The 24,562-nt window shown below is 48.8% G+C and overlaps 1 protein-coding gene across 1 annotated transcript in view; it reads left to right on the forward strand.

The window, feature by feature from the left end:
* SEMA6C (semaphorin 6C) overlaps nt 1-24,562 on the forward strand; it is a 292,500-nt gene that overhangs the window by 106,734 nt on the left and 161,204 nt on the right. The window lies entirely within an intron of this gene.

Raw genomic sequence — 24,562 nt, forward strand, 5'->3', positions numbered from 1 at the left:
TAGTCCATACCTTTTTCAAAGTGCAAATATTGAGTCAACAAAATCACCTCGACAGAGATGGTTAGATTTCTGGTCCGCTTCAAAGACCTTCTTCAAGGAAGGATTAATAATTGTCCCAAAAAATTCATATTGTTCCTTGCGGGCTACCCTTGAAGCATATTAATAAAATCATTAGGGTTTGTAGAATCTTTCGGGCTCAAGTGCCGTGTTCTACTGGAGAAAGTTTTCTTCCAGATGTTTCTTTCTCGGCTGCAGAGAATATCCTCAGTGGCGTTGCAGCCAGAGCAGGCGCTCTGACCTTCTTGGCTGCTGTGCATTGAGTGGGGCCAGGGCTGCTGGAGAGCTGCTATTTCTAGGCTGGAGGGGGTGTGGTGAAAGGACAATAGGTTTGTGGATGTGCCCATTGTTTGGGCACATCCACACCAAACAATGGGCACATCAAACAATGGGCACATCCACAAACCTATTGCCCTTTCACCACACCCCCTCCAGCCTAGAAAAAGCAGCTCCAGCCTAGAAATAGCCCCACCAAACAATGGGCACATCCACAAACCTCTCGGCTTGACTTCGTAAACAAAGATTTAAGAAGGGTGCAGTAGTCCACGTCTGCTGCAGGCTCGCTGGTGGCTGACAAGACCAATGCGGGACAGGCAGATCCGGCCACAGTGGCTGCAGGGAAAAGTCTGATTCCACAAACCTATTGCCCTTGAAATAGCAGCTCCAGCCTAGAAATAGCCCCACACCCCCTCCAGCCTAGAAATAGCAGCTTCAGCCTAGAAATACCCCCACCAAACAATGGGCACATCCACAAACCTATTGCCCTTTCACCACACCCCCTCCAGCCTAGAAATAGCAGCTCTCCAGCAGCCCTGGCCTCACTCAATGCACAGCAGCCAAGAAGGTCAGAGCGCCTGCTCCGGCTGCAACGCCACTGAGGATGTTCTCCGCAGTTGAGAGCGAAACGTCTGGAAGGAAAACTTTCTCCAGTGGAACACGGCACTTGAGCCCGAAAGATTCTACAAACTCTAATGATGTTACCAGCCGTGAAAACCTGAAATCTTTCATATTAATAAAAGTTTATAAAATCATGGATAAAGCGGAGAGAGTTGACAAATTTCTCCCTTTCCCAAATTATTAGCACTTGAGAGCAGCCAAGGAAGCTTGTGGGCAGAAAGTTCAGGACTTACAAAAGGAAATAACACTTTACACAGAGAGAGATTAAAAAGTGGAAATGCCAGCCACCGGATGTTGTGATGGCCTCAGCGATAAAGAACTATTAAAGGGGATTAGATAGATTCATGGAGGAGAAGTCTATCAGTGGCTACTAGCCATGGTGGCTGAGGGGAACCTACATATTCAAAGGCACTAAACCTCTGAATACCAGCACCAGGAGGCAACATCAAGGGAAAGTCTCAGCCTCTCTGCCCTGTTGTTGGCCGACCAGAAGAATTGGTTGGCCACCGTGTGAGACAGGAGGCTGGACTAGATGGACCCTCCCTGGTCTGACCCAGCAGGGCTCTTCTGATGCTCTTCTCAGGGGAAGGCCTCGGCCTCTCTGCCCTGTTGTTGGCCCTCCAGAGGAACTGGGTGGCCACTGTGTGAGACAGGAGGCTGGACTAGATGGACCCTCCCTGGTCTCATCCAGCAGGGCTCTTCTGATGTTCTCAGGGGAAGGTCTCGGCCCCTCTGCCCTGTTGTTGGCCCTCCAGAGGAACTAGTTGGTCACTGTGTGAGACAGGAGGCTGGACTAGATGGACCCTCCCTGGTCTGACCCAGCAGGGCTCTTCTGAAGTTCTTCTCAGGAGAAGGCCTCGGCCACTCTGCCCTGTTGTTGGCCCTCCAGAGGAACTGGGTGGCCACTGTGTGAGACAGGAGACTGGACTAGATGGACCCTCACTGGTCTCATCCAGCAGGGCTCTTCTGATGTTCTTCTCAGGGGGAGGCCTCGGCTTCTCTGCCCTGTTGTTGGCCCTCCAGAGGAACTGGCTGGCCTCTGTGTGAGACAGGAGGCTGGACTAGATGGACCCTCACTGGTCTGATCCAGCAGGGCTCTTCTGAAGTTCTTTTGTATATCGGCTACCAATTCACTCTTGAGCCAAATTCATGGTGTTGATTTTGCCCTCCAAAGCCCTCCATGGCTTGGGACCAGGGTATCTGAAGGACCGCCTTTTCCTGTACGTTCCCTCCCAAAAACTAAGATCAGAAGGAGAGGCCCCCATCAATCAAAGAAACTTGTTTGGAGGATACATGAGGAAGGGCCTTTTTGGTGGCAGCCCCACAGCTGTGGAAAAACCTTCCTAGGGAGGTGTGCCTGGCCCCTTCAGGCTTGATCTTCAGGAGGCAGTTGCACACAATTGCATTTAGGACTGCCTTTGGAGGAGGAGGAGGAGAAGATTAGATTTATACCCTGCCTTTTACTACCCAAAGGAGTCTCAGATAGGGCTACCAAACCCAGGCTGGATGGGGGTTCTCCCACCCTGGAGGTTCCCTCCTTCGAAGTCGCTGGCACGATGACGTCACCCGCAAGTGACATCACATGCCGGCTGCTCTAGGCGTTTCCGGGAAAACTCTATGGTTTTCCTGAACACTATCAATTTGAGAGGGAAAGCTCTATAGTACAATAGGCCAGAGGAGGCAAGGGACTTGGCGACTCTAATCTCAGAGTGACTTTCTCCTTCACCTCCCCACAACAGACACCCTGTGAGTTCAGTGGGACTGAGAGAGCTCTGACAGGAACAGCTCTAGAGAGGAACAGCTCTGAGAGAACTGGCTGGCCTGAAGGTCACATCAGCAGGTGCAAGGGGAGGAGCGGGGAATCAAACCCGGTTCTCCCAGATAAGAGTCCGCGCACTTCACCACGACACCAACCGGCTCGTTGAAGCTTGCTAGCAGTGCAGAGCTAAAACTGGGCTCGATGACTGTGCTCAGAATGTTTCTAGCTTTTGCAGGCTTTTGCAAGCTTTTGCAGGGCAGGCAGCTGTTCAACAGGTCTAGGATTTCCCGGCATGGAAAGACCGTACCGGGTAATGCATCCCAGATGGAATTTCTGCCTGTCACATTGCTACTCAAAGCGCACGGGCCCTGCCAAATGTGAAAACGTGGCGACTTCTGCATTTCACCCCTCCTCCTTTCTCAGTTCTGAATGTACAATATGTATTTAATGCTTGGCATGTTCCCCCGGTACCTTCTCTCTCTCTTTCTCTCCAACCCCCCCTCCCCCCCAGTTTCCTGTAGCCGTCTCTGTGGCATAATATTAATGGATGAGTGTAATACAGCCTGGCGCTGCAGATGTTTATTGCTGTTCTGCTAATTGCCTTTGCCTTTAATTGTTTTAGTATGATTGATGAGGATAATGACAAGAGGGTAGGGCAGGATGCGATGAAATGGGGGGGGGGCAAACATAGGAGGGGACGTCTATTGTTCATGAAGCTGTTGGCTTGGTCCGCAGCGAGCTCACCCACATTTTCTTCAAGGCCAGGCCGTTATTTCTTTTTTTGGGGGGGGGGCTGATGAGGAGTGGAACACCCCCTCTTGGGGGAAAACAAAAAGCAGTATTTGTTCCTCCACCGTCTTACGTCTGGAAGGCTCGCTGTGTTTGTTGGTTGCGATGAAACCGGATCGGGAGGCCGGTGGGGCTTAAAGAGGAACGGGTTTTGATTTCTCAGCGGGCTCCAGTCCACGAAAGCTTACGCTTGAATTAAAAACATGGGGTCCCCCTCCCCCAGCCTCCTGTTCCATTTCGAATCATAGATAGACTCATAGGGTTGGAAGGGACTTCCAGGGTAATCTAGTCCAACCCCCTGCACAATGAAGGAAACCCACAAATACCTCCCTCTAAATTCACAGGATCCTCATTGCTCTCAGATGGCCATCTAGTCTCTGTTGAAAAACCTCCAAGGAAGGAGAGCCCACCACCTCCCGCGGAGGAAGCCTGTTCCACTGAGGAACTGCTCTTAACAGTCATAGAATCCTAGAGTTGGAAGAGACCTCCAGGGTCATCTAGTCCAACCCCCTGCACAATGAAGGAAACTCACAAAGACCTCCCTCTAAATTCACAGGATCCTCATTGCTCTCAGATGGCCATCTAGCCTCTGCTGAAAAAACCTCCAAGAAAGGAGAGCCCACCACCTCCTGAGGAAGCCTGTTCTACATGCATCAGATGTTTGAGAGCCACATGGAAAGGAGGGAGGGAGGGAGGAAGGGAGGGAAGAAAGAAGGAAGAAAAGAATCAGAGTTGGAAGGGACCTCCAGAGTCATTTAATCCAACCTCCTGCACAATGCAGGAAACTCACAAATACCTCCCCCTAAATTCACAGGATCCTCATTTCTCTCAGATGGTCATCTAGCCTCCGCTGAAAAACCTCCAAGGAAGGAGAGCCCGCCACCTCCTGAGAAGGAAGCCTGTTCCACTGAGGAACTGCTCCAATGGTCAGGAAGTTCTTCCTCATGTTGAGCCAGAAACTCTTTTGATTTAATTTCAACTCGTTGGTTCTGGTCCTACCTTCTGGGCCACAGGAAACAATTCCACACCATCCTCTATAGGACAGCCCTTCAAGGACTTGAAGACGGTGATCCTATCACCTCTCAGCCACCTCCTCTCCAGGCTAAACATCCCCAGCTCCTTCAACTTTTCCTCACAGGACTTGGTCTCCAGACCCCTCACCATCTTTGTCGCCCTTCTCTGGACTTGTTCCAGCTTGTCTAGATCCTTCTTAAAATGTGGTCCCCAAAACTGAACACAAGACTCCAGGTGTGGTCTTACCAGAGCAGAGTTAAGTGATACCATCACTTCATGTGATATATAGCCCAAAATTGCATTTGCCTTTTTAGCCACCGCATCACACTGTTGACTCATGTTCAGCTCTCCCAGGAGCTGCCCTTTCAAGGACAACCTCTGCCAGAGCTATGGCTGATCCAAGGCCATTCCAGCGGCTGCAAGTGGAGGAGTGGGGAATCAAACCCTGTTCTCCCAGATAAGAGAGCTATGGCTGACCCAAGTCCATTCCAGCAGCTGCAAGTGGAGGAGTGGGGAAATCAAACCCGCTTCACCCAGATAAGAGAGCTATGGCTTACCCAAGGCCATTCCAGCAGCTGCAAGTGAAGGAGTGGGGAATCAAACCCGGTTCTCCCAGATAAGAGTCTGCGCACTTAACCATGACACCAAACTATCTCTCTTGGTAAGCAGGAGGTCCCAGGTTCAATCCCCGCCACCTCCAACTAAAAAGGGTCCAGGGAAATAGGTGTGAAAAACCACAGCTTGAGACCCTGGAGAGCCGCTGCCAGTCTGAGAAGACAATATCGACTCTTATGGACTGAGGAGGGTCTGACTCAGTATAAGGAGGCTTCATATATATATTCACCTCCTTTCCTTTACGACTCATAGCCTCCATCTTCTTCTCGCCTCAGCTGCCTATCAAGGAGTGTCAAACAAGCCAAGGAATCATTACAGAATGCCCAAGAAAATGAGGGAGACGAGGAATAAGGGCAGAACCCGGTTAAAAGATTTCCCAGAACTGCCAGTGGCCTTTGCAGCTCATCCATCATTTCAGTGTGCTCCTAAGACCTCCCCCCTCCCCCAGTTTCTTGAGAAGTGTACAGAAGGGATTCCTCAATAATAATTACACATGCTGCAAGATGGGCCAGTCCACAACCTGCGTAGCCCAGGCTAGCCTAACTTCATCAGATCTCAGAAGGGTTGACCCTGGCCAGTATTTCATAGAAACCTAGAGTTGGAAGGGACCTCCAGGGTCATCTAGTCCAACCCGCTGCACAATGCAGGAAACTCACAAACACCTCCCCCTAAATTCACAGGATCTGCATTGCTGTCAGATGGCCATCTAGCCTCTGTCTAAAACGCTCCAAGGAAGGAGAGCCCACCACCTCCCGAGGAAGCCTGTTCCACTGAGGAACCGCTCTAACCGTCAGGAAGTTCTTCCTAAGGTTGAGCCGGAAACTCTGTTGATTTAATTTCAACCCACTGGTTCTGGTCCTACCTTCCGGGGCCACAGAAAACAATTCCACACCATCCTCTAGACAGCCCTTCAAGGACTTGAAGATGGTGATCCTATCACCTGTCAGCCGCCTCCTCTCCAGGCCAAACATCCCCAGCTCCTTCAACCTTTCCTCATAGGACTTTGTCTCCAGACACCTCACCATCTTCGTCGCTCTCCTCTGGACCTGTTCCAGCTTGTCTAGATCCTTCTTAAAATGTGGTGACCAAAACTGAACGCAATACTCCAGATGAGGACTTACCAGAGCAGAGTAAAGCGATACCCTCACTTCATGTGATCTGGACACTAGACTTCTGTTGATACTGCCCAAAATTGCATTTGCCTTTTTAGCCACCACATCACACTGTTGACTCATGTTCAGCGTAGGGGAGGAACAACATGCCGGGGAGGAACAACATGGCTGATTGCATACATTGGTGATTGAATCCCTGCAAGTAGAAAGGCAGCATGCCAGTGAGAATCCTAGAGTTGGAAGGGACCTCCAGGGTCATCTAGTCCAACCCCCTGCACAATGCAGGAAACTCACAAACACCTCCCCCTAAATTCACAGGATCTTCATTGCTGTCAGATAGCCATCTAGCCTCTGTTGAAAAACCTCCAAGGAAGGAGAGCCCACCACCTCCCAAGGAGGAAGCCTGTTCCACTGAGGAATCGCTCTAAAGCTCCTCCTAATGTTGAATCGGAAACTCTTCTGATTTAATTTCAACCCATTGGTTCTGGCCCTACCTTCTGGGGCCACAGAAAACAATTCCACCCCATCCTCTCTAGGACAGCCCTTCAAGTACTTGAAGATGGAGATCATATCACCTCTCAGCCGTCTCATCTCCAGGCTAAACATCCCCAAGCCTGTGGAAACTTAGAATCATAGAATCCTAGAGCTGGAAGGGACATCCAGGAAACTCACAAACACCTCCCCCTAAATTCACAGGATCCTCATTGCTGTCAGATGGCCATCTAGCCTCTGTTTCAAAACCTCCAAGGAAGGAGAACCCACCATCTCCCGAGGAGGAAGCCTGTTCCACTGAGAAACCGCTCTTAACAGTCATATGCTGCAAGATGGGCCAGTCCACAACCTGTATAGCCCAGGCTAGCCTAACTTCATCAGATCTCAGAAGTTAAACAGGGTTGACCCCGGCCAGTATTTCATAGAATCCTAGAGCTGGAAGGGACCTTCAGGGTCATCTTGTCCAACCCCCTGCACAAGGCAGGAAACTCACAAACACCTCCCCCTAAATTCACAGGATCCTCATTAGCCACAGTGTGTGTGTGTGTGTGTGTGTGTGTGAAATGCAATGTTACAGCAAGATGCATTTTAAGGTAAAAGGTAGTCCCCTGTGCAAGCACCAGTCGTTTCTGACTCTGGGGTGACGTCGCATCACGACGTTTTCACGCAGACTTTTTTATGGGGCGGTTTGCCACTGCCTTCCCTAGTCATCTACACTTCCCCCCTCCCCCAGCAAGCTGGGTGCTCATTTTACTGACCTCGGAAGGATGGAAGGCTGAGTCAACCTTGAGCTGGCTACCTGAACCCAGCTTCCGTCGGGATCGAACTCAAGTCATGAGCAGAGCTTTGGACTGCAGGACTGCAACTCTGCCACTCTGCGCCACGGGGCTAATTCTACAAGAACGTTAAACATCAGAAGGAGTAACAGCGTTAAACAGGAACATCAGAATTAATTAAAAACAGGGACTACGATAATCACAAGCCAAGTCAAAGCAAATATGGACACTCCATGAAATTGCTGAGCAGTGAGTGAGAAGGGATAAAAGGAAGTCTTTCTTCACCCAAAAGGTGATTACCACATGGAATTCACTGCCACAGGAAGTGGCAATGGCCACCAGCATAACCAGCTTCAAGAGGGGATTGGATAAGCAGGTGGACCAGAGGTCCATCAGTGGCTATTAGCCACAGCGTATTGTTGGAACTCTCTGTCTGGGTCAAGTTATGCTCTGTATTCTTGGTGCTTGGAGGGGCAACAGTGGGAGGGCTTCTAGTGTCCTGGCCCCACTGATGGACCTCCTGATAGCACTTGGGTTTTTTTGGCCCCTGTGTGACACAGAATGTTGGACTGGATGGGCCATTGGTCTGATCCAACATGGCTTGTCTCATGTTCTTATGTGACACAGAGAGTTGGACTGGATAGGCCACTGGCCTGATCCAACATGGCTTCTCTTATGTTCTCATGTGACGCAGAGTGTTGGACTGGATGGGCCACTGCCTGATCCAACACGGCTTCTCTTATGTGACACAGAGTGTTGGACTGGATGGGCCATTGGCCTGCTCCAACATGGCTTCTCTTATGTTCTTATGCGACACAGAGTGTTGGACTGGATGGGCCATTGGCCTGATCCAACATGGCTTCTCTCATGTTCTTATAACCTGACACTGAGCAAAACTCCAGTTGCATTTACTGGGAGATACTGAGAAGATAAGGACAAATAGAAGTGTGGAGCTGTGCTCAATCCTTGGAGAGAAGCAGAACAGGGCCAAATTGGAATTGTATCCCTTGGTGAGCTGCCTGAAGAAGGATTTTCTGAAAGTGGCAGAAGCCTCAGTCCAGTTTCAGCCACACCAGTTTGGGAACTGCAATCACACCTGCATTGGTGCATTGGACTTCAGGAAGAAAACATTGTAGACTGTAAAATGGGCTGTAAAATAATTCCAAATTAATTTGTGAAAAATACTGTGGTTTAAAATTTTGTTTTCAATATATGCATTAGTTAACGCTCTCACAGAGCGTTCTAATCTAAGCCATATACCTGATTTACGGAATCAGCCTTGCTTTCAGATGGCCATCTAGCCTCCGCTTAAAAACCTCCAAAGAAGGAGAAGGCAGGCGTCCCCTCACCCTTCAAAAACGGATGCACAAATCATTCGCCCTCAGAGAAGGCTGCCCTTTGCGTCCCTCTGTGAGTCATTCACGGGGGCGCATCCAGAACAGTGACTCAAGCAGATCCTCAGGTGGCAGACTCCTTTGAGTGGCGACAGGGGGTGGAGTGTTGTTCTGTTGCTGGCATATTTTCGACAGGCACCTTTTGCGCCTTTGAGAGCGGCGTATGCCTTCCATTTTCGTTTGGAAATAAAAACATATCAGATATCAGAAGCTACAAGAATGCTCTTTTAAGGGCTGCCAACTCAGCAAGGAAGAAATCCTCATCCAGAATTTGCAAGGCAGAGGGCCAGAACACCTGTTTGTTATTTGTGCGTGTGCGTGTGTGTGTGTGTGTGTGAGAGCGAGTGCATGCATAGAATCTTACCAGATACCTTGTGCCTTGCCAGAAATGAAAGCCAGAGGCGGACTTTAATCCGGAAGAACCGAGTTTGAGTCCCCACTCCTCCGCATGCAGCTGCTGGGTGTCCTTGGCTCAGTCACAGTTCTCTCCAGGCCTCAGATTCAGTAGAAGCTCACATAGGGTTACCAAGTCCAATTCAAGAAATATCTGGCGACTTTGGGGGTGGAGCCAGGATACATTAGGGGTGGAGCCAAGATCAAGGCTGTGACAAGCATAACTGATCTCCAAAGGGAGTTTGGGAGTTTGAGCCTGCCTTGGCGGGGAGGGCAGGGTATAAATAAAAATTTACTTACTTACTAACTTACCATTTCAATGCCTTCCTTCCATAGGAAATAATGAAGGATAGGGGCACTTTTTTGGGGGGGGTCATAGAATTGGACCCCCTGGTCCGATCTTTTTGAAACTTGGGGGGTATTTTGGGGAGAGGCAGTAGATACTATACTGAAAATTTGGTGCCTCTGCCCCCCAAAAACAGCCCCCCCAGAGCCCGGGATACCCGCAGATCCATTCTCCATGATTTTCTATGGGAATAAATCTCCATAGGGAATAATAGAGTTCCCAGCAGACATTTCCCTCCCCTTCCCCCGCTTTCTGACGACCCTGAAGCGGGGGGAGGGTCTCTAAACCGGGCGATCCCCTGCCCCCACCTGGAGATTGGCAACCCTGCTGCATACGGAATAATGGAGTGCCCAGCAGACATTAAGAACATAAGAGAAGCCATGTTGGATCAGGCCAACGGCCCATCCAGTCCAACACTCTGTGTCACACAGTGGCAAAAATTTTTTATATATACACAAACACTGTGGCTAATAGCCACTTATGGACCTGTGCTCCATATTTTTATCTAAACCCCTCTTGAAGGTGGCTATACTTGTGGCCGCTACCACCTCCTGTGGCAGTGAATTCCACATGTTAATCACCCTTTGGGTGAAGAAGTACTTCCTTTTATCCATTTTAACCTGTCTGCTCAGCAATTTCATCGAATGCCCACGAGTTCGTGTATTGTGAGAAAGGGAGAAAAGGACTTCTTTCTCTACTTTCTCCATCCCATGCATTATCTTGTAAACCTCTATCATGTCACCCCGCAGTCGACGTTTCTCCAAGCTAAAGAGCCCCACGAGTTTCAACCTTTCTTCATAGGGAAAGTGCTCCAGCCCTTTAATCATTCTAGTTGCCCTTTTCTGGACTTTCGCCAATGCTATAATATCCTTTTTGAGGTGCGGCGACCAGAACTGCACACAGTACTCCAAATGAGACCGCACCATCGATTTATACAGGGGCATTATGATACTGGCTGATTTGTTTTCAATTCCCTTCCTAATAATTCCCAGCATGGCGTTGGCCATTTTTATTGCAAACGCACACTGTCTTGACATTTTCAGTGAGTTATGAACCACGACCCCAAGATGATGATGATGATGATGATAATAATAATAATAATAATAACAAAATTTATTTTTGTATCCCGCCCACCCCCGCCAAAGGCGGGCTCAGGGCGGCTCACAGACATGGAATACCATGATTTAAATAAAACAATGTAGACAACAATTTTAAATACAATCAATTACATAAATTAATTAAAATAGATAAAACAGGTGCTATAAAATACTCTCTCTTTTTATCTAAACCCCTCTTGAAAAAAGATCTCTCTTTTGGTCAGTCTCTGCCAGTTCACACCCCATCAACTTGTATTTGTAGCTGGGATTCTTGGCCCCAATGTGCATTACTTTGCACTTGGCTACATTGAACCACATCTGCCACGTTGACGCCCACTCACCCAGCCTCAACAGATCCCTTTGGAGTTCCTCACAATCCTCTCTGGTTCTCACCACCCTGAACAATTTAGTGTCATCCGGAAACTTGGCCACTTCACTGCTCACTCCCAACTCTAAATCATTTATGAACAAGTTAAAGAGCATGGGACCCAGTACCGAGCCCTGCGGCACCCCACTGCTTACCGTCCTCCACTGCGAAGACTGCCCATTTATATTCACTCTCTGCTTCCTATTACTCAGCCAGTTTTTGATCCACAAGAGGACCTGTCCTTTTACTCCATGACTCTCAAGCTTTCTAAGGAGCCTTTGATGAGAAACTTTATCAAAAGCTTTCTGGAAGTCAAGGTAAACAATATCTATCGGGTCTTCCCCTCCCCCCCGCTTTCTAATGACCCTGAAGCAGGGGCAGGGCCTCCAAACCGGGGGATCCCCTGCCCCCACCTGGGGATTGGCAACCCTATGGGTCATCCATGGCTCTCGCAGGAGTTGTCCTTGAAAGGGCAGTTTCTGTCAGAGCTCTCTCAGCCCCACCCACCTCACAGGGTGTCTGTTGTGGGGGAGGAAGGTAAAGGAGATTGTGAGCCGCTCTGAGACTCTTGGGAGTGGAGGCGGGATATAAATCCAATATCTTCATCTACCTCACAGGGTGTCTGTTGTGGGGGAGGAAGGGAAAGGAGATTGTGAGCCGCTCTGAGACTCTTCGGAGTGGAGGGTGGGATATAAATCCAATATCTTCATCTACCTCACAGGGTGTCTGTTGTGGGGGAGGAAGGGGAAGGAGATTGTGAGCCGCTCTGAGACTCTTCGGAGTGGAGGGCGGGATATAAATCCAATCTCTTCATCTACCTCACAGGGTGTCTGTTGTGGGGGAGGAAGGGAAAGGAGATTGTGAGCCGCTCTGAGACTCTTCGGAGTGGAGGGCGGGATATAAATCCAATCTCTTCATCTACCTCACAGGGTGTCTGTTGTGGGGGAGGAAGGTAAAGAAGATTGTGAGCCGCTCTGAGACTCTTCGGAGTGGAGGGAGGGATATAAATCCAATATCTTCTTCTTCTTCTTCCTCCTCTCTTGACTGACCAGAAGAAAGGACATGGATATTATGGCTTGGGCGCACAAGTACTTGAATTCCTGTCATAGAGAATCTCTCAGAGGAGAGCAACCCAGATGATATGAAGATTGGAGTCCTCATAAGGAAAGGCTGAAGAGTCTGGAACTTTTCAGTTGAGAAAAGAAATGGCTTAACAGAGGACACGAGGTTTATAAAATTGCGCTTGGGGCGGAGAGAGTGGACACAGAGAACTGTGTCTCCCTCTCCCAAAAGACTAGAATTCAGGGCATCAAATGAAGCTGATGGGCAGGAGGTTTAGGACACACGAAAGGAAAAAACTGCTTAACACAGAAAGGGATGAAAATGTGGAATTTGCCGCCAGAGGATTTGGTGAGGGCCACAGGAATGAACAGCTTGAAAAGGGGATTAGATAAATTCATGAAGGAGACGTCTATCAATGGCTACTAGCTGTGGTGACTGAAGGGAACCTCCACATTCAGAGGAACTAAATCTCTGAATCCCAGAGCCAGGAGACAACTTCAGGGGAAGGCCTCGGCCTCTCTGCCTTGTTGTTGGCCCTCCAGAGGAACTGGCTGGCCACTGTGTGAGACAGGAGGCTGTACTAGATGGACCCTCCCTGGTCTGATCCAGCAGGGCTCTTCTGAGGTTCTTCTCAGGGGAAGGCCTCAGCCTCTCTGCCCTGTTGTTGGCCCTCCAGAGGAACTGGTTGGCCACTGTGTGAGACAGAAGTCTGGACTAGATGGACCCTCCCTGGTCTGACCCAGCAGGGCTCTTCTGAGGTTCTTCTCAGGGGAAGGCCTCGGCCTCTCTGCCCTGTTGTTGGCCCTCCAGAGGAACTGGTTGGCCACTGTGTGAGACAGAAGTCTGGACTAGATGGACCCTCCCTGGTCTGACCCAGCAGGGCTCTTCTGAGGTTCTTCTCAGGGGAAGGCCTCAGCCTCTCTGCCCTGTTGTTGGCCCTCTAGAGAAACTGGTTGGCCACTGTGTGAGACAGAAGTCTGGACTAGATGGACCCTCCCTGGTCTGACCCAGCAGGGCTCTTCTGAGGTTCTTCTCAGGGGAAGGCCTCGGCCTCTCTGCCCTGTTGTTGGCCCTCCAGAGGAACTAGTTGGCCACTGTGTGAGACAGGAGGCTGGACTGGATGGACCCTCCCTAGTCTGACCCAGCAGGGCTCTTCTGTTGTTCTTCTCAGGGGAAGGCCTCGGCCTCTCTGCCCTGTTGTTGGCCCTCCGGAAGAACAGGTTGGCCCGTGTGGGACAGGAGGCTGGACTAGATGGGCCCTCCCTGGTCTGACCCAGCAGGGCTCTTCTGATGCTCTTCTCAGGGGAAGGCCTCGGCCTCTCTGCCCTGTTGTTGGCCCTCTAGAGGAACTGGTTGGCCACTGTGTGAGACGGGAGGCTGGACCAGATGGACCCTCCCTGGTCTGACCCAGCAGTGCTGTTCTGATGTTCTTCTCAAGGGAAGGCCTCGGCCTCTCTGCCCTGTTGTTGTCCCTCCAGAGGAACTGGCTGGCCCCCATGTGAGACAGGAGGCTGGACTAGATGGACCCTCCCTGGTCTGACCCAGCAGGGCTCTTCTGAGGTTCTTCTCAGGGGAAGGCCTCAGCCTCTCTGCCCTGTTGTTGGCCCTCTAGAGGAACTGGTTGGCCACTGTGTGAGACGGGAGGCTGGACCAGATGGACCCTCCCTGGTCTGACCCAGCAGTGCTCTTCTGATGTTCTTCTCAAGGGAAGGCCTCAGCCTCTCTGCCCTGTTGTTGGCCCTCCAGAGGAACTGGCTGGCCCACTGTGTGTGACAGGAGGCTGGACTAGATGGACCTTCACTGGTTTGATCCAGCAGGGCTGTTCTGATGTTCTTATGTTCTCTCGCCAATCACAATCTCTTGGAAAATTCAAACACTTGGCAGGATGTTTGCCACTCAGCTATTCATCAAGCGAGGCCATACGCCATTCCTCTCCAGAAATGGGATTCATTTGCGCCACAACTCCAGCGCCCGAATTATACCCCTATATATCCCACCAACACTCTCCCCCACCGACGCCCCCCCCCACCTCGATTCATCGTCTTTCCTCCCAAAAACTGCTCCAGCAGCTTGGGGCTGGGGGACAATTCATTCCCCCGCAGGAAGGTGGCCAACGCTTTCATTATCAGCATCAAAGAGATCCTTTTATAAATAAATTGCCCCGTTATTTACTCACCAAGCTGGCTCCCTCAGCCGCTGGCGGAGATCTGATCCTCTCCCCCCGCCCCATTTGTAAATGTTTAGCGTTGAGATGAATAAGACCAGCTCCCCCTTCTTGGCCAGAGACACGTGAGGTTCCTCTCTTGGGGTAAAGCATCCATCGCTCTATGAATCACTCGCTTCAATGGGACCGTTGGCCAAAGGGAGTACAAAGGCCTGCATTGTGCAGCCTTCTTTGGAGACCTCTCTGATAACAGCCTAGAGCGGGAAGGCGGGGGGGGGGGGGGAGGCGTCCTGGCTTTGCGGCAGAACGCAGGCTTTGCATGTAGAAAACCTCGAGTTCCATTTTGGGCACCCCCTGAGGTTGCCAATTCTACTTTGTGAAATCCCTGGAGATTGGGGTCAGAGGGGAGGTGGAGATTGACAGAAGTGCAAAGGTAAAGGTAGTCCCCTGTGCAAGCACCAGTTGTTTAGTCATTCTGGTTGCCCTTTTCTGCACTTTTTCCAATGCTGTAAAATCCTCCAGGGATTTGGTGCGGTCTCTTTTGGAATACTGTGTACAATTCTGGTCACCGCACCTCAAAAAAGATATCATGACATTGGAAAAAGTGCAGAAAAGGGCAACTAGAATGATTGGAACACTTTCCCTATGAAGAAAGGTTTAGACGCTTGGGGCTCTTTAGCTTGGAGAAACGTCGACTGCAGGGTGACATGATAGAGGTTTACAAGATTATGCATGGGATGGAGAAAGCAGAGAAAGAAGTACTTTTCTCCCTTTCTCACAATATAAGAACTCATGGGCATTCGATGAAATTGCTGAGCAGTCAGGTTAAAACGGATAAAAGGAACTCTTTCTTCACCCGAAGGGTGATTAACATGTGGAATTCACTGCCACAGGAGGTGGCGGCGGCTACAAGCATAGCCAGCTTTAAGAGGGGATTGGATAAAAATATGGAGCAGAGGTCCATCAGTGGCTATTAGCTACGGTATGTATGTATATATATATATGTGTGTGTGTGTGTGCGTGTGGTGTGGTGACCAGAATTGTACACAGTATTCCAAATTAGACCACCAGACCATCTATTTATACAGGAGTCTTTTGATATTTTATGGCACACCAGCTTAGGGTTTCCCATCCCCCATGGTTGCTGATGGGGGGTGGCGGGCAGAGAGCCAGTTTGGTGTAGTGGTGAAGTGTGCAGACTCTTATCTGGGAGAACCGGGTTTGACTCCCCACTCCTCCACTTGCAGCTGCTGGCATGGCCTTGGGTCAGTCATAACCATCGCAGGAGTTGTCCTTGAAAGGGTAGCTGCTGTGAGAGCCCTCTCAGCCCCACCCACCCCACAGGGTGTCTGTTGTGGGGGAAGGAGGTAGAGGAGATTGTGAGCCTCTCTGAGACTCTGATTCAGAGAGAAGGGCGGTGTCATGTTCTCCGGGTGCAGTCAGGCTAGTCCAAAGCTAGTCCAGGGTCAAAGTCCAGGGAGTCAAGCAGGAGCCAAGTCACCAAAGCCAAATCGCAAACAGGAATCAGAAGTCAGTGTTCAAAAGCCAAAGGGTCAGGGTGCCAAGGAATTCAAGCAGGTCAGGCTCTGGAATCAGAAAGGAGCGTGGATGCAAGCCAGAGAATAGACTTGCTGCTTCCACATGGTTCCCAGGTCCTGGGTGGGAGTTATATGGGAGCCTCAAACAGCCTGCTCCCTGGGTGGCAGTGACTCTGCTAGAACTCAGGGCTTAGAGATCTAAAGCATCGGCGTGCCTCATGTCTTCGCTCTGAAAGTTCTTTCCGGAGCCTGCTTCGAACTCTTGAGATGGTAGGGGGAGAGCTTGGATGGATTGTCAGCAGCCGAAGAGCTGGTAGGCAACTCTTCCAGGTCTGTTAACCCTTCCAACTCCCTCTCGTCAGGGCTCATGACAGGCGGGGTATAAATCTGTGCTCGTCATCTTCTTCTTCTCTTGACCTGTCTTGTTCCAGATCTTATTAGTGGTTTTTTTTGGAGAGGAGGACGAAAGCGCGATCTGAGACTCTAGAGAGCCACCGCAAGTTAGAGTTCCGAACCAGATGGCGTGACAGTCTGGTTCAACAGAAGGTGGTTTTGCATGCTCATATCATATCCAGTTTTTTTTTTTTTAAAAAAAAATAAGAACTTGTATAAAAATTATAGATAATGTGAGCCTTGAGTCGTCAGTGACACCTTTTGAGCGGATCCAATGTTGCATTGATTAAATGTTACCAGAAACCTTCCTTCTGGTGCAGACTTCTAATTTTGCTTATCACTCCAGAGTTTCTAGGAGACATCAATGTCGGGACGGAGCTCTTGGTATTCCCAGGTTCACTGTGATGTCATGGCTACACCAGAAAGGTCAGTCTCCCCAAGAAAAGACTGCTGAGGATTGGGGTCGACCAGAGAAGAAGAAGAAGATATTGGGATGGAGAAAGCAGAGAAAGAAGTCCTTTTCTCCCTTTCTCACATACAAGAACTCGTGGGCATTCGATGAAATTGCTGAGCAGTCGGGTTAAAACAGATAAAAAGAAGTCCTTCTTCACCCCAAAGGGTGATTGACATGTGGAATTCACTGCCACAGGAGGTGGGGCAGCTGCACCAAACTGACTCTCTTCCTACTCCACAACAGACACCCTGTGAGGAGGGTGGGGCTGAGAGGGCTCTCCCAGAAGCACCCCTTTCAAGGACAACCTCTGCCAGAGCTATGGCTGACCCAAGGCCATTCAGCAGGTGCAAGTGGAGGAGTGGGGAATCAAACCGGTTCTCCCAGATAAGAGTCCGCACACTTAACCACTACACCAAACTGACTCTCTTCCTATTCCACAACAGACACCCTGTGAGGCGGGTGGGGCTGAGAGGGCTCTCCCAGAAGCAGCCCTTTCAAGGACAACCTCTGCCAGAGCTATGGCTGACCCAAGGCCATTCCAGCAGGTGCAAGTGGAGGAGTGGGGAATCAAACCCGGTTCTCCCAGATAAGAGTCCGCACACTTAACCACTACACCAAACTGGCTCTCCAAGGAGAATCATGGATGTCAAAGTCAAAGTATTTTATTGTTGGAGCCATAGGCTGTAACAACCCACCAAAACCTCCACCCCCCTGCCAAGGTATACAATTTACTTCTAGCCATAAAAAATTAAAACATAAAAAATGCATAGGAAAATACAGCACTATGCACACGATTTAAAACATATATAATAATAAAACGATGTGACAGAATGTGACCATAACTTGGCCAGAATTCTTGCACGGGTTGCTGCAGTTATCTTCTTCCTTATTTTTTATGCTAAAAACATGAAAGTAGCCACCTTAAGGGTTGCATCGCGGATGCGCACTGAAGAAAAACAAAACCTGAAGGTTTCTGTGAAAAAACAAACAAACCTCACACCAATAAACCAAACTCTACCTGTGGGCAGTGATGCTCTGTCTTCTGGTGCTCGCGGGAGGGTAGGAAGGGGTTATGGTGAGAGGGGCTTCTAGTTCCTTTTATCCGTTTTAACCTGACTACTCAGCAATTTCATTGAATGCCCACGAGTTCTTGTATTGCGAGAATGGGAGAAAACGTCTAATAATAATAATAATAATAATAATAATAATAATAATAATAATAATAAATTTTATTTGTATCCCGCCCTCCCCGCCTAGCAGGCTCAGGGCGGCTAACAGCATTCATAAACATACAATGATAAATATAAAACTTTAAATTTAACAAATATAAAACTTTAAGTTTAACATCATTTAAAAACCAGTCCATATAAGTAAAATTTTCTAACTTAATCTGACAGTGATGATGGCATTTTCGACGCTAGTTTCTGTCAGTTTACATAATTTACATAGAGACAATAGGTCCTTAGACAGGACCGTGTTGGCGGATCTTTGATTAACAACCTTATTCAGCAGCCCGTATATGCTAGCATTGAAGAGGGTGGTCTTGCAGGCCCTGCGGAACTGATCAAGGTTCCGCAGGGCCCGCACCTCCTCCGGGAGCTGATTCCATAGGGCAGGGGCCGCGATTGAAAAGGCCCGTGCTCGGGTGTTCTGAAGCTTAATCTCTTTCGGCCCAGGGATAGTCATTTTATTTTTCCCGGCTGACCTCAGTGCTCTCTGGGGTTCATATGGGAAAGACGGTCCCTCAGGTAGGCCGGTCCTCGGCCATATAAGGCTTTAAAAGGTAATGACCAACACTTTGTATTGGACCGCGTATATGATTGGCAGCCAGTGCAGTTCACGTAGCCCCGGCTGTATATGCTCCCACCTCGGGAGTCCCAACAAACAGCCTGGCCGCCGCGTTCTGCACTAGCTGCAACCTCCGGGTCTGGCACAAAGGTAGCCCCAAGTAGAGGGCATTACAGTAGTCTAATCTTGAGGTGACTGTTGCGTGGATCACTGTTGCGAGGTCCCGACGTTCTAGGAAAGGGGCCAACTGCCTTGCCGCCTCAGATGGAAGAATGCTGACTTGGCAGTGGCTGCTATGCGGCCTCCATCGATAATGAAGGCTCCAGTTAAAACTATTATGACCTATCCTTAAAGTCAATCTTTTCGTAGTAAAATCCTGAACTATAACTGCTTGAAGCTTATTTCTGCGCTGACCGTGATTAAATGCGTAACTTGGTAGCTTAGTATATGATAATATTGCATGAAAGAAGAAGAAGAAGAAGAAGAAGAAGATATTGGATTTATATCCCGCCCTCCACATCCGAAGAGTCTCAGAGCGGCTTACAATCTCCTTTACCTTCCTCCCCCACAACAAACACCCTGTGAGTGGGTGGGGCTGGAGAGGGCTCTCACAGCTGCTGCCCTTTCAAGGACAACCTCTGCCAGAGCTATGGCTGACCCAAGGCCATTCCAGCAGGTGCGAGTGGAGGAGTGGGGAATCAAACCCGGTTCTCCCAGATAAGAGTCTGCACACTTAACCACTACACCAAACTGCTCTCCTGAAAGATATGATAGATTTAACAGAACATCTTATAGGATCTTATTGTGACTATTTTTTTAAAAAAGTATAACCAATGCTAGCATGAAAACTTTATAACAGCCTAATGCGGGAAATTATATCATAATCCATTTATGTCTTGCGTTCAGATGTTTTAAGCGAATTGACTGATTGAGCTGATCGTTGAATGGAACTAGGCTTCCCAACCCTCCGCCCTGGCGGGGGACCCCAGGATTTTCCAGCCTCTTCCCCCGCTCCCACAAAAAATGGAAGCGGGGGGAGGGGGGAAACGGCGCCAAGGAGCATGGCGAGCTGCCCCATCCCGGAGCGGGCAAGGCCGCCGCACCGCGCTGCTGCCACCCCCTCCCGCCCACCGCAGCTGCTCCTCTGAGATGGGCCCAGGCTGAGCCCATCTCGGAGGAGCAGCCAAGAGGCAGGCAGCAGCGCAGGCAAAACCAGCGAGGCAAAACCAGAGAAGGGGGAGTGCGGATAATTCCCAGCATGTTCTAATCCAACTACTCAGCAATCTCATTGAATGCCCACTAGTTTCTCATATGTGAGAAAGGGAGAAAAGGACTTCTTTCTCTACTTTCTCCATCCCATGCATAATCTTGTAAACCTCTATCATGACACCCCGCAGTCGATGTTTCTCCAAGCTAAAGAGCCCCAAGCGTTTTAACCTTTCTTCATAGGGAAAGTGTTCCAAATCTTTAATCATTCTAGTTGCCCTTTTTTTGCACTTTTTCCAATGCTATAATATCCTTTTTGAGGTGCGGTGACTAGAATTGCACACAGTATTCCAAATGAGACCGCGCCATCGATTCATACAGGGGCATTATGATACTGGCTGATTTGTTTTCCATTCCCTTCTTAATAATTCCCAGCATGTTCTAATCCGACTACTCAGCAATATCATTGAATGCCACGAGTTCTCATATTGTGGAGAAAGGGAGAAAATGACTTCTTTCTCTACTTTCTCCATCCCATGCATAATCTTGTAAACCTCTATCGTGTCACCCCACAGTCGACGTTTCTCCAAGCTTAAGAGCCTCAAGCGTTTTAAACCTTTCTTCATAGGGAAAGTGTTCCAACCCTTTAATCATCCCAGTTGCCCTCTTCTGGACTTTCTCCAATGATATAATATCCTTTTTGAGGTGCGGTGACCAGAACTGCACACAGTACTCCAAATGAGACCGTGCCATCGATTTATACAGGGGCATTATGATACTGGCTGATTTGTTTTCCATTCCCTTCCTAATAATTCCCAGTATGTTCTAACCCGACTGCTCAGCAATTTCATCGAATGCCCACGAGTTCTTGTATTGTAAGAAAGGGAGAAAAGTACTTCTTTATCTACTTTCTCCATCCATGCATAATCTTGTAAACCTCTATCATGTCACCCCACAGTCGACGTTTCTCCAAGCTAAAGAGCCCCAAGTGTTTTAACCTTTCTTCATAGGGAAAGTGTTCCAACCCTTTAATCATTCTAGTTGCCCCTTTTCTGCACTTTTTCCAAACCTATAATATCCTTTTTGAGGTGTGGTGACCAGAACTGCACACAGTACTCCAAATGAGACCGCACCATTGATTTATACAGGGGCATGATGATACTGGCTGATTTGTTTTCCATTCCCTTCCTAATAATTCCCAGCATGTTCTAATCCAACTACTCAGCAAATTAATTGAATGCCCACGAGTTCTCATATTGTGAGAAAGGGAGAAAAGGACTTCTTTCTCTACTTTCTCCATCCCATGCATAATCTTGTAAACCTCTATCATGTCACCCCGCAGTCGATGTTTCTCCAAGCTAAAGAGCCCCAAGCGTTTTAACCTTTCTTCATAGGGGAAGTGTTCCAAATCTTTAATCATTCCAGTTGCCCTCTTCTGGACTTTCTCCAATGCTATAATTGCACACAGTACTCCAAATGAGACCGCGCCATCGATTTATACAGGGGCATTATGATACTGGCTAATTTGTTTTCCATTCCCTTCCTAATAATTCCCAGCATGTTCTAATCCGACTGCTCAGCAATTTCATCGAATGCTCACGAGTTCTCGTATTTTGAGAAAGGGAGAAAAGGACTTCAGGCAAGGCGAAGCTCCTGTGTTTTCACTTACAGTTAATTTCACATCCACTCGAATCTTTCCGGAGAAGGATCCGCCTTCCTCTAGCTGCACCTGTCGCTCTGAGCAGATCAACTCGTCCGCCGATGTGGACTGGATTAGCCTATCCTCTCCCCCTGGGGGAACGTACTAGGATGTTAAACAGGTGCTTCCACAGCACCAGCCTATTAAATTTCAAAGTGTGTGGGATGGAGAGGAGAGATGCAGGTCAGAGAAGATTGTGCTCCTGGCTTGGCAAGTCCAGACAGGGGTACGGCGGGAGCCAGCTTGTCTTCTCCGAGCTGCACACGCCTCACCTCTTTAGCGTGGCGTTTGGAGTCTACAAAAGGACCCGGAGAAGAAAACATTGACTCAGCCGTTTCCCTCTTGATGTCTTGATTAATATTTTTTAAAATGCGCTTTAACCCTCAATCCTCTTCTCTCGTCGAAACGAAACCTATGGTTTTATCGACGTTTTCTCCCTTTCCTTTCCTCATTTTTTCGCTCTCTCACAAAACCCCTGAGAGGTACATTATGCTGAGAGAGGACTTCAGTTCTGAACCCAGGGCTCCCGGATGCTAAGTGGATACTCTAACTGCTACTCCGGACTGGTGCCGCCATCACCTTCCGTGATTTGGTAGCGTCCAAATTAGAGTACTACATTCTGTTGTAGACGGGGCTGCCCTTGAAGGCTGTCCAGAAATAGACGTTCATTTACAATTGTGCTGCTTTAGTGTTGATGGGTGCAGTCATAGACACGGATCCTACAAGATCTTCATTGGAGATTGTGAGCCGCTCTGAGACTCTTCGGAGTGGAGGGCGGGATATAAATCCAATATCATCATCATTTAAAAGTCTCCGCTAACAGACACTTCTTGCTCTGAATTATTGCATCAAAAACGGGAGACAGTGGCTGTGCTGTAGCAATCTTGAGTAGGCTGTTCAGGTGTGTGTCTGTAAGTTGTAAACCTAGCAAAGCGAACTGCGATGCAGAAGGAAGCAAGAGAGAATGAGAAGGAGAAGGATGCAGACAACAGCCAATTGCTCAGGGGCCTGATAGGAGACCTCCGGGGGCCTGATTCGACCCATGGGCCGCATCTTTGACACCCCTGACTTAGAGCTTATCCCATATATACTACATTGTATATTGCTGAGCAGACAGGTTAAAACTGATAAAAGGAAGTACTTCTTCACCCAAAAGGTGATTAACATGTGGAATTCACTGCCACAGGAGGTGGTGGCGGCCACAAGCATAGCCACCTTCAAGAGAGGGTTAGATAAAAATATGGAGCAGAGGTCCATCAGTGGCTGTTAGCCACAGTGTGTGTATATATATATATATATATATATATATATATATATATATATATATATATATATATATATATATATATATATATATATATATATATATATATATATATATAATTTTTTTTGGCCACTGTGTGACACAGAGTGTTGGACTGGATGGGCCACTGGCCTGATCCAACATGGCTTCTGTTATGTTCTTATGTGACACAGAGTGTTTGACTGGATGGGCCATTGTCCTGATCCAACATGGGCTTCTCTTATGTTCTTATGTGACACAGAGTGTTGGACTGGATGGGCCACTGGCCTGATCCAACAGGGCTTCTCTTATGTTCTCATGTGTGACACAGAGTGTTGGACTGGATGGGCCATTGTCCTGATCCAACATGGGCTTCTCTTATGTTCTTATGTGACACAGAGTGTTGGACTGGATGGGACATTGGCCTGATCCAGCATGGCTCCTCTTATGTTCTCATGTGTGACACAGAGTGTTGGACTGGATGGGCCATTGTCCTGATCCAACATGGGCTTCTCTTATGTTCTTATGTGACACAGAGTGTTGGACTGGAGGGGCCACTGGCCTGATCCAACAGGGCTTCTCTTATGTTCTCATGTGTGACACAGAGTGTTAGACTGGAGGGGCCATTGTCCTGATCCAACATGGCTTCTCTTATGTTCTTATGTGACACAGAGTGTTGGACTGGAGGGGCCACTGGCCTGATCCAACATGGCTTCTGTTATGTTCTTATGTGACACAGAGTGTTTGACTGGATGGGCCATTGTCCTGATCCAACATGGGCTTCTCTTATGTTCTTATGTGACACAGAGTGTTGGACTGGATGGGCCACTGGCCTGATCCAACAGGGCTTCTCTTATGTTCTCATGTGTGACACAGAGTGTTGGACTGGATGGGCCATTGTCCTGATCCAACATGGGCTTCTCTTATGTTCTTATGTGACACAGAGTGTTGGACTGGATGGGACATTGGCCTGATCCAGCATGGCTCCTCTTATGTTCTCATGTGTGACACAGAGTGTTGGACTGGATGGGCCATTGTCCTGATCCAACATGGGCTTCTCTTATGTTCTTATGTGACACAGAGTGTTGGACTGGAGGGGCCACTGGCCTGATCCAACAGGGCTTCTCTTATGTTCTCATGTGTGACACAGAGTGTTGGACTGGATGGGCCATTGTCCTGATCCAACATGGGCTTCTCTTATGTTCTCATGTGTGACACAGAGTGTTAGACTGGAGGGGCCATTGTCCTGATCCAACATGGCTTCTCTTATGTTCTTATGTGACACAGAGTGTTGGACTGGAGGGGCCACTGGCCTGATCCAACAGGGCTTCTCTTATGTTCTCATGTGTGACACAGAGTGTTGGACTGGATGGGCCATTGTCCTGATCCAACATGGGCTTCTCTTATGTTCTTATGTGACACAGAGTGTTGGACTGGAGGGGCCACTGGCCTGATCCAACAGGGCTCCTCTTCTGTTCTTATGTGACACAGAGTGTTGGACTGGAAGGGCCACTGGCCTGATCCAACATGGCTTCTCTTATGTTCTTATGTGACACAGAGTGTTGGACTGGAGGGGCCACTGGCCTGATCCAACAGGGCTTCTCTTATGTTCTTATGTGACACACAGTGTTGGACTGGATGGGCAATTGGCCTGATCCAACAGGGCTTCTCTGATGTTCTTATGTGACACAGAGTGTTGGACTGGATGGGCCATTGGCCTGATCTAACATGGCTTCTCTTATGTTCTTACATTGTGTGTGTGTGGGCTTATATTTGTCTCTAATGGTATTTGCATATGCACCAGCTGGTGGCTGGCTGTCTTGTGGGATTCCATGTGGTCTCCATGAGACAGAGATCAGTTTCCCTGG

Source organism: Heteronotia binoei, chromosome 1, assembly GCF_032191835.1.
Source record: "Heteronotia binoei isolate CCM8104 ecotype False Entrance Well chromosome 1, APGP_CSIRO_Hbin_v1, whole genome shotgun sequence".
Taxonomy (NCBI): domain Eukaryota; kingdom Metazoa; phylum Chordata; class Lepidosauria; order Squamata; family Gekkonidae; genus Heteronotia; species Heteronotia binoei.